Here is a 12,627-nt window from a genome sequence, read left to right as displayed (position 1 = left end):
ACATATGTGGGATAAGAACCATAACCGACAATAAGACCATGTGAGCTATAACATGGAATCCCAATGTTGCCCCTACATCAGAGGAAAGGGGAATCTACTTGCCAAGGTAGACTCTACCCCTCTAGGCGGGTCATGCATATGCTATATGTGGATCCACTAGCTAGGTCATGAAGGCAATCCTATGGTGACACGTAGTTATGAGACAAGAGACTTTATATAAGGACCCTGTATTTCAAGCCCCCACCTCAAATCCACATTCGGTGTTAAGTCAAATCCCACGGAATACAAACATAGCATAAAAATCATAATTTTATGTGTCATAGTCATTATCATAGGTTTAAAAATCATAGAGTAGTTCATTTTCATAACATAAGTGCAATGCGGGTATTGTTCTTCCACATTACAAATCATACATACATAGACATATTTCATACTTTGAAATTCATGATCATAGTTTATACTTGAAATTAGGGTAAGACATGAATGCACGATCAATTGACTTGAAAATCATGAAATTGACTTGAAAACATGCATGATCATAAACTTTCTTTAAGACCATACATAATTCATATAGATAATATCATTAGGAGGTATAATTGAAAATACTCATATTTTACATAATGAACCTTAGAAATCAAAATAGGAGAATTCATGAAAAAACTCTTCAATTTAATGCAATAACCATCAATTTATATTAAAATAAACTCATTATCATACTTTGAATCATAATTCACGCAATAGGAATAGATATCATAAAACTCATAAAATATCATGCTTTAATTTGATAGAAAATCCTGAGAAATTGATTGGGCTTCATGTACGAAAGAATCCATGAATCAATACCCACATACCTTAAGGGAGAACACCAAATAATTTGGAAGAACTTGAGAGTTTTGATGGAGAGCTTGTGTGAATTTACTTGAAGTCTCTTCAATGGAGCCATTGAGAGTCTTTTGTAGAGAGAAAAATATTTGAGTAGGTGAATTATAGAAGAATGAATAGAATTAAGGGTTTAGGTTAATTTATAGAGTTGAATTAAGTCCTAAAAATGTCTAGGTTAATTATCTAATAATGTAGGAAAAGTCTAAAACGCCCTTACTAAAAATCCAACTCGGCCAAAAAATCCTTGCCAGGTCCGTGACGCGGACTTGTCACGGACCTTTCTATTTTGTGCAGTTTCTTGAGAAATCTATCTTTCGATCTATGGGTCCTAAAAATCCACCGAAGCTATTTTTCTAGAGGTTTTGACCCCTTGATCGATATTTCGAACTCAGATTTTTCAAAAAGATTAAGGATAATACGTTACATGAGCAACCTAATCCCAAGGCATTCTTGAGGCACTTGTGAGCATTTTTGAGGGATGTTATACTATTTTACTCCGATTTTGAAATCTATCAATATGGGTTTCATTGGACTCCTTTTGTTTAAGGGAACAGACCTTACACAAGGCTCCCACCTCTCGTACGCGGCCAGGGGTTGAGCCGCTCATCCCCAAGCTGTATTATACATAAAAACAAAAAAATACACGGAGGGGGACATAAACCTAACCTCCAATCCTATGGTGGTTCATAAGCCGACCATTCTACTAAGGGCAGCCAACTCATCCCCGATACAAACACATGAGAAGAAAACCTAGAAACTATGCACCTAAAGGAAATGACTCCTCTCGATACAAAGAAACTAGGAAAGCATAAATAAGGGAGACTCTCCCTTTAGATAAAATAAAGGAAAAATCTAAATAAAACTGGGGATGAATCCTCATAAATGCTATATATACAACAAAATTAGCATAGACGAGGAACATCAAATAACATGGCTAAGATATAACATGGAAAATCACAAACACTGCAATTGAGTGCTCAATCCAAGGATGCAACACAAAATAGTAGATCATGGAGGCTTTTTAATCCATTTGGTCTTCCTCCATCTGAAGCTGGGCAGGCCGACTCTATCTAGCATGTAGTAACCTCGAGTACCACGAGGTAGCTGCTGGAGGGTGGTGTAGTGGCCTGGAGTGGTAAGAGTGTGACTGTGCTTGGAGAGAGCATCCGCAGTGAAGTTTGCCTCCCTGTATACATGCCTACAAGAAAAGTGAACAAATAATTTAGAAATACCAACAAGGTCCTGAGTTACCTGGTGAAGGCTCCACAGAGGTTTAGTCTGATGATTGATCCATTTAGTGAGCAACTCCGAGTCAACTTCTAGGATAACGTGCTGAAAACCCTGTTGAATGCACCATTTAAGCCTATAAACTGCCACCTCTAGTTCAGCTTGATTGTTGGTTCCCTCCCCTAACGGTATGGCGTAGGCGAATATGAATTTACCTATGTGATCTCTTAAGATTCCACCCCCCCCAATTGCCTCCGGATTACCCAACGCGCTGCCGTCAGTGTTCAGCTTGACGAAACCGAGTTGTGGCTTAATCCATGACACTTGGGTGATCTTCATCTCATGAGTACACTTATCTATGCAGGAGATGGTGTGGATCCAGTTTGAGGGACAATGGATATAGGGGTACGCGACTCTAAGAAGATTTAAGATGTCCTTGAGAACTGCAAATTTCACTCTCGCCAAGCTAGAACTCTTCCCCCCATATTTGCTCGCGCACCTATTCTTTCATAAATTCCAACATATAAATATTGGGGTGGAATGGAGGATAAGTTTGTGAGCTTCTGTGCGGTACTTGCGAAGACACCAGCTCATAACAAGAGGTTTGAGGGGTGTGGCTTCATGCCTTATGCCTAGGGAATCTGAGAAGTAGTGCCAAATATTCCTAGCAAAATGGCCAGTGCTGAAAATGTGCTCTATGGTGTCCGGACCTGGACTGTGGCAGCAATAGCATGGTGTGGAAACATAGCCAAATGCAGTGATCTTTTCCTCCGTTGGCAGCTTGCCTCTAAAAGCCCTCCACAACAATAAAGAGCATTTAAAGGGGATGTTTTTGTGCCAAGTGTAGTGGTCGAAAAGTGTCTTGGTCCGGTGTTCCCTCACAAGATGCCATGCCGAGGAACATGTGAAGTTCCCATTGGTAGTCAGCTTCAAAATGGCCTGATCCGGTGTGTTTCCTTGCAGGTGAAGTGTGGAAGAAGTAATGAGAGGAACGAGCTGCGCTGGTGCCAACTGATTTAGCATATCGATGTTCCATTGGCCCTCTATACGAAAATCAGCCACCCTTGCATTGTTTTCTCTTCCCAACTCCTGTCTATAGTTGGCTAAGGGCCCGATACCTAGTAAATCGTCCCACCAAAAACAGCACGAACCCGAGTGAAGCCTCCATTGAATGTGAGGTTCGGCAATGTGTTTGTTGTGCATCATGTGTTTCCACACAAGCGACTGGCCAGTATGGAATTTTTTGATGATGGGATTCGCTCTCTGACAGTATTTGGCTCTAAGGAAATCACCCCACAATGTTGGTTTAGCTCTAAAGATCCACCATTGCTTTAATTGGAGAGATTTGCACACATCTGTAGTTCTCCTCAACCCAATACCTCCTTCTTCATAAGGGTAACAAAGTTTCTTCGATGAAGCCCAATGGTATTTTTTCTTGTTATCCTTCCACCTCCAGAAAAAATCAGCGGTGACTCTCTCAATCTGTTTGAGAGTAGTACGGAGGGGAGTAATGGCCGAAAGAAGGTGAATGAGGAGCGATTGAAGTACGTATTACATGAGTGTAGCTCTACCGCCGTAGCTAAGGATTTTGGAGTGCCACCCTCTAATTCTGTTGACAACCTTAGAGACCATGTCCGTGTAGTACATGACTCTCTAGATGCCAATGTACAGCGGGCATCCTAAGTAGGTGATGGGACTATGCTTCTGAGTAAAGTTTCATTGGACTCCTGATGACACATATGTTTCATTCTTGGTAGTGGGTTATTATTTCGGGTGTTGAATTCAAAGGTTATTCTTCTGGTAGAGCATTCGAGTGTGGTTTTGCTAATTGAGATAGATTTGGCTATCCTTCTTGGGGATGAGTTGAGCTGATTAGTTAAATTATATGTTTTATACTTTGGGATGGGGCTATAGTGTAGTTAGAGACTAATAAGTTATATTATGATGCCCGTGTGGGGGCTTATATATGTTTTGTAGCCCGTGTGGGGGCCTTATGTGATACTTTATCTGCGATTGAGACTATGCAATCCATGACTTAACTGAGTTAGAGATGTGAAGAGGTTATTTGACTTATAATATCGCCTGAGGGGTTGAGTTGTGGATTTTAAGCATGCATGAGTATTGAAATATTGTTTAGTAAGGGGTGAACACTTAATTTGAAGTATTTCCTTCCCATTACTGTCTATTAATGGTAAACATCATGTTTAGTTAAGTTTTGAGAACATTGAACCTTGTACTATATGTTGAGTTGAATATTACCTCCATGCCTATTATGTTGTGAATGCATTCAACCTCATTCATATATAAATTGGCGGTAGCGTAGCTGGAGTGGGACTTTTCTGGCAGAAGGTGGAAGCGTTCCTTAGTTTATTTCATAGTTTTTGATTAATTCCTTATACTAAGTCAGTTAAACCTACTGAGTACATGTGGATTGTACTCACTCCTATTTTTGTGTCCCTTTTGATATAGATCCTAATAAGGGTATCCCTCGCGGCAGTTGATATCCTCCTCTTGCAGATATTTACTATTCAGATCAGTGGTGAGATGTTGGGATCCAGATCGCCAATAGTCCATTTTTTATTTACAGTAGTTTTTATATTCGGAGACTTATACCGTGTATTCAGACTCAAATTTATATTTAGATGCTCCTAAACTTATGACACTAGATTTTGGGATATTTTTATTATTGTACTTTATTTTATGTTTATTCGTGGCCTGACTTCCTTTTGGGAGTCTCATATGGTTTTACTTTTTTGCTTACTTATGGGATGGGGTTTGGGATGCGTGTCATCATGATGTCAGTTTTTGGATCGTGAAAGAATCACTCCATTTCAAGCTCTAGAACTCGTAATATGCTCAAAATACCAAATAAACACAATTTTAAATTTTAAATATCAGCACCAGCTGTGTTTATGCACCAGATCAGCATCTAATTCTTTACTAAAAAGGCTGTAACTTCTTCATACGATAGTGAAATGACTCGATTCCTTTTCTAAATATTTTAAATAATGGTACGGGCCTGCTGTTTTAATCGAAGCTCAATTTTGAACTTGTTTTCCTAGTCAAATATTATTTTTGTTTGGTAAATAATTATTTCTTAATTTGCAATACAAGTCCAATCTCGGCTTAGCAAAAATGCATCAAACTTTGCAAAGAAGTCTTATAATTCATGTTCAAAATTTTAGAAGGTTTAGAATTATTTTTAGATCCTTAAAATTAATAATGAATATGATGAAATAGTGTCAAAGTATCCAAGAAACTTAAAAAACTCATTTGGCACTTCCCGAAGACAAACCAAATATGCTACTACCTTAAAAATGACATTTCAGACTCAATGGAATCATGAGAAATTGAATTCGGGGTCTCTTTGCCTGAAATCCGATAATTCACAACTAAACTAACTTAGGCATTTCTAATACCTAAAATATCCTCAGAACCTCCAAAAATTACAACGAAGCTCATTCTAACGTTAGATTCATCCCCTGAAACCATTAGAACCATAGAAAAATCTGATCCGAGTTTCCGAATACCAAATATTGATCAAAGTCAAACTTGAACCAAATTTTAAGTAATTTTCCAACTTCGAACCTAAAATCCACATTTCAACTCCAAATCTGATTCCGACAAGCCTTCTAGACCAATTTATCCATTCTAGAACTGATGGAATCGATAAAATTCCATTCCAATACTCGACACTCAAAATGACTCTGAAACTCAAAATTTGGTAGCTTAAAGCCTTTAAAATTCCTTTATTTAGAAAAACCTCAACTTTTTACAAGATTTGCAAACACCAACCTTCAAATCTAGTATAATATGACTAGAGGCAACTGACGGGAGGGATAAAATGATAATTTTATCAAAACTACCAAAAATGACTTTCATAGTTATTGTATCATCCACCACTAAAAACCATGTTTGTGCTCGAACATAAGGCAAAGAAGATACCTGAGGTGTCAAAAAGTTGAGGGTAACGAGACTGCATATCAGACTCGATCTCCCAAGTAGCCTTTTCCACAGGCTGATGCCACAACTAAACCTTTACTGAAGCTATCTCCTTCGTTCTCAACTTTCTGACCTATCTATCAAAAATGGCCACAGGCTCATCCTCATAGGTTCAATCTAGGATCAACTCCATGGAATCAATGGAAATCACATGAGACTCACCCAAAGATATAACGTCGTAGCATAAAGACTTGAAACACTAGATGTACAGAGAATAGACTAGATGGCAAGGCAAGTCTATAGGCCACCTCTCCCTCTCAATCTAGGATCTCAAAAGGGCCAATGTACCTAGGGTTGAGCTTTTCCTTCTTCCCGAACCTCATTAAAATTTTGATAGGTGAAATCCCCACCGCATACGGTCATCTACCATAAATTCCAAGGGTCGAACCTATCTATCAACATAACTTTTTTGGTGACTCTGGGTTGTAACAACCTACTTTGAATCAACCGAACCTGCTTCATGGAATCTCTAAACATGTACGTATCAAGGCTATCCACCTCAACAGAATTAAACCAACCATAAACCACTTGTAATATACAAACCATCGCAAGTCTCAGCCAAGCTCCATTTTCCTAACATATTCCTCCCCCGAGTTTATGCTGAAAAGAAAATCTAATCTTTAAACAATGAATATTCATAAGACAAAACCCAAGTAATCTGACCCAAAAAAGGTGACGATCAGGTAACCAGCCAGTGAATGATACTCTCAAGCATATAAAACACCCTAATAATACTATCGGGATGCTGAAAAAGTAGTTGTAATTATAGACAACTCATGAAAATGGTAAAAAACATAGGCCCAATAATCCTAAAAGTCAATCAAAAATAGCCCAAACATATTTTCATCGACAGGATAACTACCAAGACTATTGAGAAAGTGCAATTCTCCAAGATAAACCTCATACAAGAACTCTCAATAGGATTCACACTTGTACTAGTATACCCTGATTGTCAAACATTCTCTTTTTCCTTACTCAAAGTATTTCCTTTCTAGTTTTTACAGTCAAAACTCCTCCAATTATCTGATTCCCATCGTTTGACTTTTCTCTACATAGGATTTCTTATTTGATTACCGACATAGCATGAAATATACTCAACTTATTAAAACCAAACATATTCACCATAATCTGATATCTGAAATCAAAAAATCTAATTCCAACATAATATCATGACCTTACTAATTCTTTACTCATGCTTCAAAGACTATGATTGTACCAAAATTTCTTGAAAATTACACTGTCACTATCTGTAACTCTAAATTATGACTTCACTTTTTTTCCAAATAAAGTATTACTATCTATCTCAAGCCAATGCTAAACACTCCATATTGAAAACTTGTCTTACCCAAGGCCAATAACACTAATTTCAAATCGGATTGTGCTTTCCCCATGAGCTACACTATTGAATCAAAAACCAATCTCAATCACATGCAACCATTCACATGACATGCCTTAGCCTCCATTCAAATACTTGTACTCTCATATCAAAACTTAAAGAAATTCTTAATCACCACAAGAATTCTGTATACCTTAAGTGCATAACCTTTATTCACCATCAAGTGCCTATGTAACTCATCATAATGGTCTGTGTAGCCTCATCAACAAAGTAGTATAAACCCATTTGAAATTCCTCAATAACCATGTAGAACTCTAAGTCCTTCCTGTAGTGCACCCATAAGTCACCTACTGTAATTTGAACAATGCAACCCAACAAAAAAATGCAGAATCTCTCATACATCACCATTTATCACCCAAACCAAAACCAAACCTTAAGAAAAGTCATTGTTACAACTCCCATAAGTCTATGCCAAACCAGTCTACGTTGTATAGTCATATCTGAATTGACAGGCAAAAACCCATACAACATTCAACTTTGGTGAATAACTAACCGAAAGAGATGAGATATTCACTAAATGTCTCAACTATTACTCATCTTCCAATACCATATCCTCAAAACATATCATAGAACCACAACCTCACTCATTCTTTCTGGATCACAGAGCATTCCAAGTCTGACCACACATCATTTTCATAAGTATAGTGTTTTTGCCTCAATACCAAATCTAATACTAACACCAATCGAAGACATCTTAACTGCACATATATAGGACCAAGCACGAGTAATCACTATAAGTGAGAATGGAGTGAAGTGATAGAAATTAGACCAGATCAAAGACGCACGATAGGGAATCAACAAATGAATATTATTTCTAACAATCTTTATAGTCTCTAGAAGAGAAGTACATGCATCTCCATATCGATCCTTGAGACTCTACTTAGACTTGACTTATACATGTGGGATGTGTGAACTTGGAGCTCTGATACCATTTTTTCATGACCCAAAATCGGACGTGATAGCACTTATCCTTTTTCGTTGTACAAGTCAGCCTAAACCCACTAAATGCGGAAGATAAAAGCAAAAAACAGTTTAGATAGATAAATATAGAGAAAGCAGAAAGTTAGTCAATAACAAAAATTCTTTACGGACTAGTTGTCACATATATAAGACTTCTAATTATAAGATACAAAGTAAATACAAGTCTCAATCATTGTCTCTAGAATAGAACAAAGTAATAAGTAAAGAGGAATAAGAAAAAATGGTCGGCGTCAACACATACCTCTCGAATCGCCTCAGAAAGCCTCAAATAAAAATAAGAAAAGCTGGATCACTATTCGGGCTTAGAACCTAGACAAGTGTAGTTATCAAGGTGTGAGTACCAACAACATTATACCCAGCAAGTAAACAACTAAGACTAAGCCAAACTAGTAAAATACACGTACTACTGTCACACCATCCAACCCCCAGACTATAACCTGTACAGAGATCAGCCCAGTCTAACAGTTCTAAAAGCCCAATATTCATATACCTCAACAATCTTACAACTCACTTCGCAAGCGAATTAGTACAGTCAGTAATACATATCAGGGGAATATCAAGGTAAAACAGTCCACATTGGCAAAAGATATATGATGCAATGGAATGTAATGCAATGTCAGAGCATCTAAGAAGCTTAAAAATTCACCCAAAAGTCATTTGGCACTTCCCGAATACAAACCAAATATGCTACTATCTTGGAAATAACATTTCAAACTCAATGGAATCATCAGAAATCGAATCTGAGGTCTTCTTGACCCAAAATCTGATAAGTCGCAACTAAACTAACTCAGTCACTTGAAATACCCAAAATAGCATTAGTACCATTGAAAATTACAACGAAACCCATTCTAACGTTAGATTTATCCCCTGAAATGATTGAAACCATGAGAAATCCGATATGAGTACCCGAACCCCAAATGTTGACCAAAGTCAAACTTGAACTAAACTTTAACCAATTTTCCAACTTCAGACCTAAAATCCATGTTTCAACTCCAAATATGATTTCGACAACTCTCGTATACTAATTTATCCATTTTAGAACTGATGGAATCGATAAAATTTTGTTCTGAGACTCAAAACTCAAAATGAATCTGAAACTCAAAATTTGGCAACTTAAGCCTTTAAAACTCATTTTTTTAGCAAAATCTCAACTTTTCACAAGATTTCTATAAATCAACCTTAAAATCCAATCTAATATGACTCGAAGCAACTAACGAGAGGGGTAAAATGATAATTTTATTGAAAATATCAAAAATAACTTTCAGGGTCATTACATCAGACTCTTGTAGTTTAGCTCAATCAGTTGAAAAAGTGACCTATTATGCTAACATATCCTTTGGCTTGATAAGAGTGACAAATAAGTTGAGTTATAAAAATAAAAAAGCTTGCAACCTCTTAGTCATGAGTGTGGAGCTCGTCACATCCATAAGTACGAAAATACACTAATATAATTTTAAAAACTCTTGTTATATTGCCACTCGGATTTGAAGATTTGCTTCCAATTGGAGTTCAAAATTGCACCGGATGTGAAAATAAAACTATAAGACCCTAAGAAATACCCACATGCCTTCATATAGGGGTGTGGTTTGATTGTGGTGGAAGTCGTTCCTCAACTAGTGTCTTAAGAGTTTGATACTCCTCTTCAGACTATGTCTAGTTTACTGGTATGAAAAAACTCCACGTTGTGCTACATCCTTTTTATGATGTACGCACTTGTGTTTTAATTTGAGAATACCTCCTTTAGGATGTTCTGGACAAAGAATGATAAAACTCATTAGTAGAAACTTGTAATGAACTTGAGGGTCATTATTAGAGAATTTGTGTGAAATTATTATTTTACCCCTATCATTTGTGCCCTAATTTTTATTTGTTTAGTTTGTGTGGTTGATTTTGTTAAAGTCTTAATAGTTAGTGAATTGAGAAAATTCTTGAGTTTTATAGTGTTAATATGTGAAAAAGTGATTTTTGGGACTAATCAGAGATGTGGGTCTCGAAATGGGATTTTGTTAGTTTCATCAACTCCAGGATATGAAAATTGGTCTAGGGGAGTTGTCGAAATCAGATTTGGGGTTGATATATAAATTTGAAATCTCAAGTTGGAAAGTTAGTTTTAAATGAGTTAAGTTTGACTTTGGTCAACAAACTGAGTTCGGAGACTTGGATTAGATTTATGATGATTCCAATAGTTTTGTAGGGGTGATTCTAATGCTAGAATTGACTTTGTTGTAATTTTTAGAGGTTCTGAGGGTAGTTTGGGTATTTTAAGTATCGAAACTAGTTAAGTTGTGACTTATCGAATTTTGGTTCAAGGAGACCTCAAATTTAAATTTTGATAGTTTCATTGAGTCAAGAATATCAAATTTAGTGGGAGTGCATATATGGTTTGTGTGTACAGGATTCTAAACGAATCCAAAGGGTCCGATCAAAGATATGGAAATTTGGTTTTTGAGCTATTGCTGTGTTGCTGGTGCAGGGGTCCGCTTAAGCGGACCAGGTTCGCTAAAGAGAACCTTCTATTTAGTGAGACCCATTTCTTAAGAGAAGGGGATCACTTAAGAGGGGTTCGCAAAAGCGAACCTCTACTATAACGACCCTAAGTCATTTCTGCGACACCTAAGAGGTCCACAAACGAGATTTGGGTCTTTTCTTCAATATTTGATTTTCAAGAGCTTGGAGAGGCAATTTGTGAAGTCGATGTTTGGAGAATATCGTTTGGGTAAGTATTTATAACTTAAATCCTTCGATTTCCTTCCATTATCTTGTGATTTCACCTTGAAATTTATGGTTTTGAACTCAAACTTTGGGGGATTTTCATGAAACTTTAAATGGTGATTTCTACCTCAAATCTTACTCTATTTTGATGGGGCTTTCAACTATAAATTTCTTATTACTAGTAGGATGTGTTTTTAAAAGTAATTTCCAAATTCGACCATTTTTGAAATTTGTTGATTTTTTGGACTATTTTACCCTCAATTCTAAAACCTATCAATATGGGTGTCGTTGGAGTTCTTGTGATGTGTATGTTTTATTACTTATATTGTTTTGTTAAGTCAAATATTAAATTCAAGGGTTGATCATCCGGTAGAAGTGTTCGAGTGCAGTTTTGGCAACTTTCTCAGAGCTGAGTTGGGGTGATTAATCAAATTCTATGTTGTAGACTTTGGGATAGGGTCATAGTATAAATTAAGTCTGTTGAATTAGTTTGATATGTCGTGTAGGGGCTTATATATATTGTGATGCCTGTGTAGAGGCTTATATATTTTACGATGCCCGTGTGGGAGCTTGTTTGTGTTGTGTAGCTCGTGTGAGGCCTTATTTTCTAACTTTTCTATTTTGAGTATGTGTGATTCTTAAATTGCCTGTGAGAGAGGCATGAGGAGACTATTTGATTTGAAATGCCCGTCTGAGGGATTAATTTGGGGGTTTTGATTATACATGAGTATTGAAATATTGTAGAAAATAGGTGTATACTTAATCTGAGATATTTTCTTCCTATTACTGTCTATTTAGGGTAAATATCATATTTTGGTTAAGTTTTGAGAATATTGAACCTTGTATTACATATTGAGTTGAATATTGCCTCCATGCCTTATGTGTTGTGAATGCATTCATCCCTTAACCCTTTGTATCTTGAGTCCCTGACTAAGGCAGTTTTATGGTAGGGTAGTGGATACACTATGATCCCTTGAGCACGAGTTAGGCGGCAAGCGAATGAGACATTAGTATCATGAGTCCTTGGCTGCAAGCTAGGTGGTGATATAGTTGATACATTGAGATTGTGATGTGTTATATGGTTTGTGAGTCCTCCATAGGTCCTGCTTAGTTGTACAGTTCAGCATGTGTATATGACAAGTTGTGCGACAACCTTAATCCTACTGTACCATCATTTACATCATCATAGTTCATTGCATTGCATTGATATATTTGATAATTATTCTATATGTTTAATTGTGATATTGAACTATAATTATGTGTTTACTTTATTCATGCCATTCTATATAAATTGGCGGTAGTGTAGTCGGAGTAAGATTTTTTTGCATGCTGGTTGAATAGTTCCTTAGTTTATTTCATAGTTTTTGATTAATTCCTTATACTCAGTCGGTTAAACCTACTGAGTGCATATGGATTGTACTCACCCT

Source organism: Solanum dulcamara, chromosome 7 (genome assembly GCF_947179165.1).
Source record: "Solanum dulcamara chromosome 7, daSolDulc1.2, whole genome shotgun sequence".
In the NCBI taxonomy this organism is placed as follows: Eukaryota; Viridiplantae; Streptophyta; class Magnoliopsida; order Solanales; family Solanaceae; genus Solanum; species Solanum dulcamara.
The sequence above is the reverse complement of the archived record's forward strand: the minus strand, read 5'-3'. Positions refer to the sequence as shown.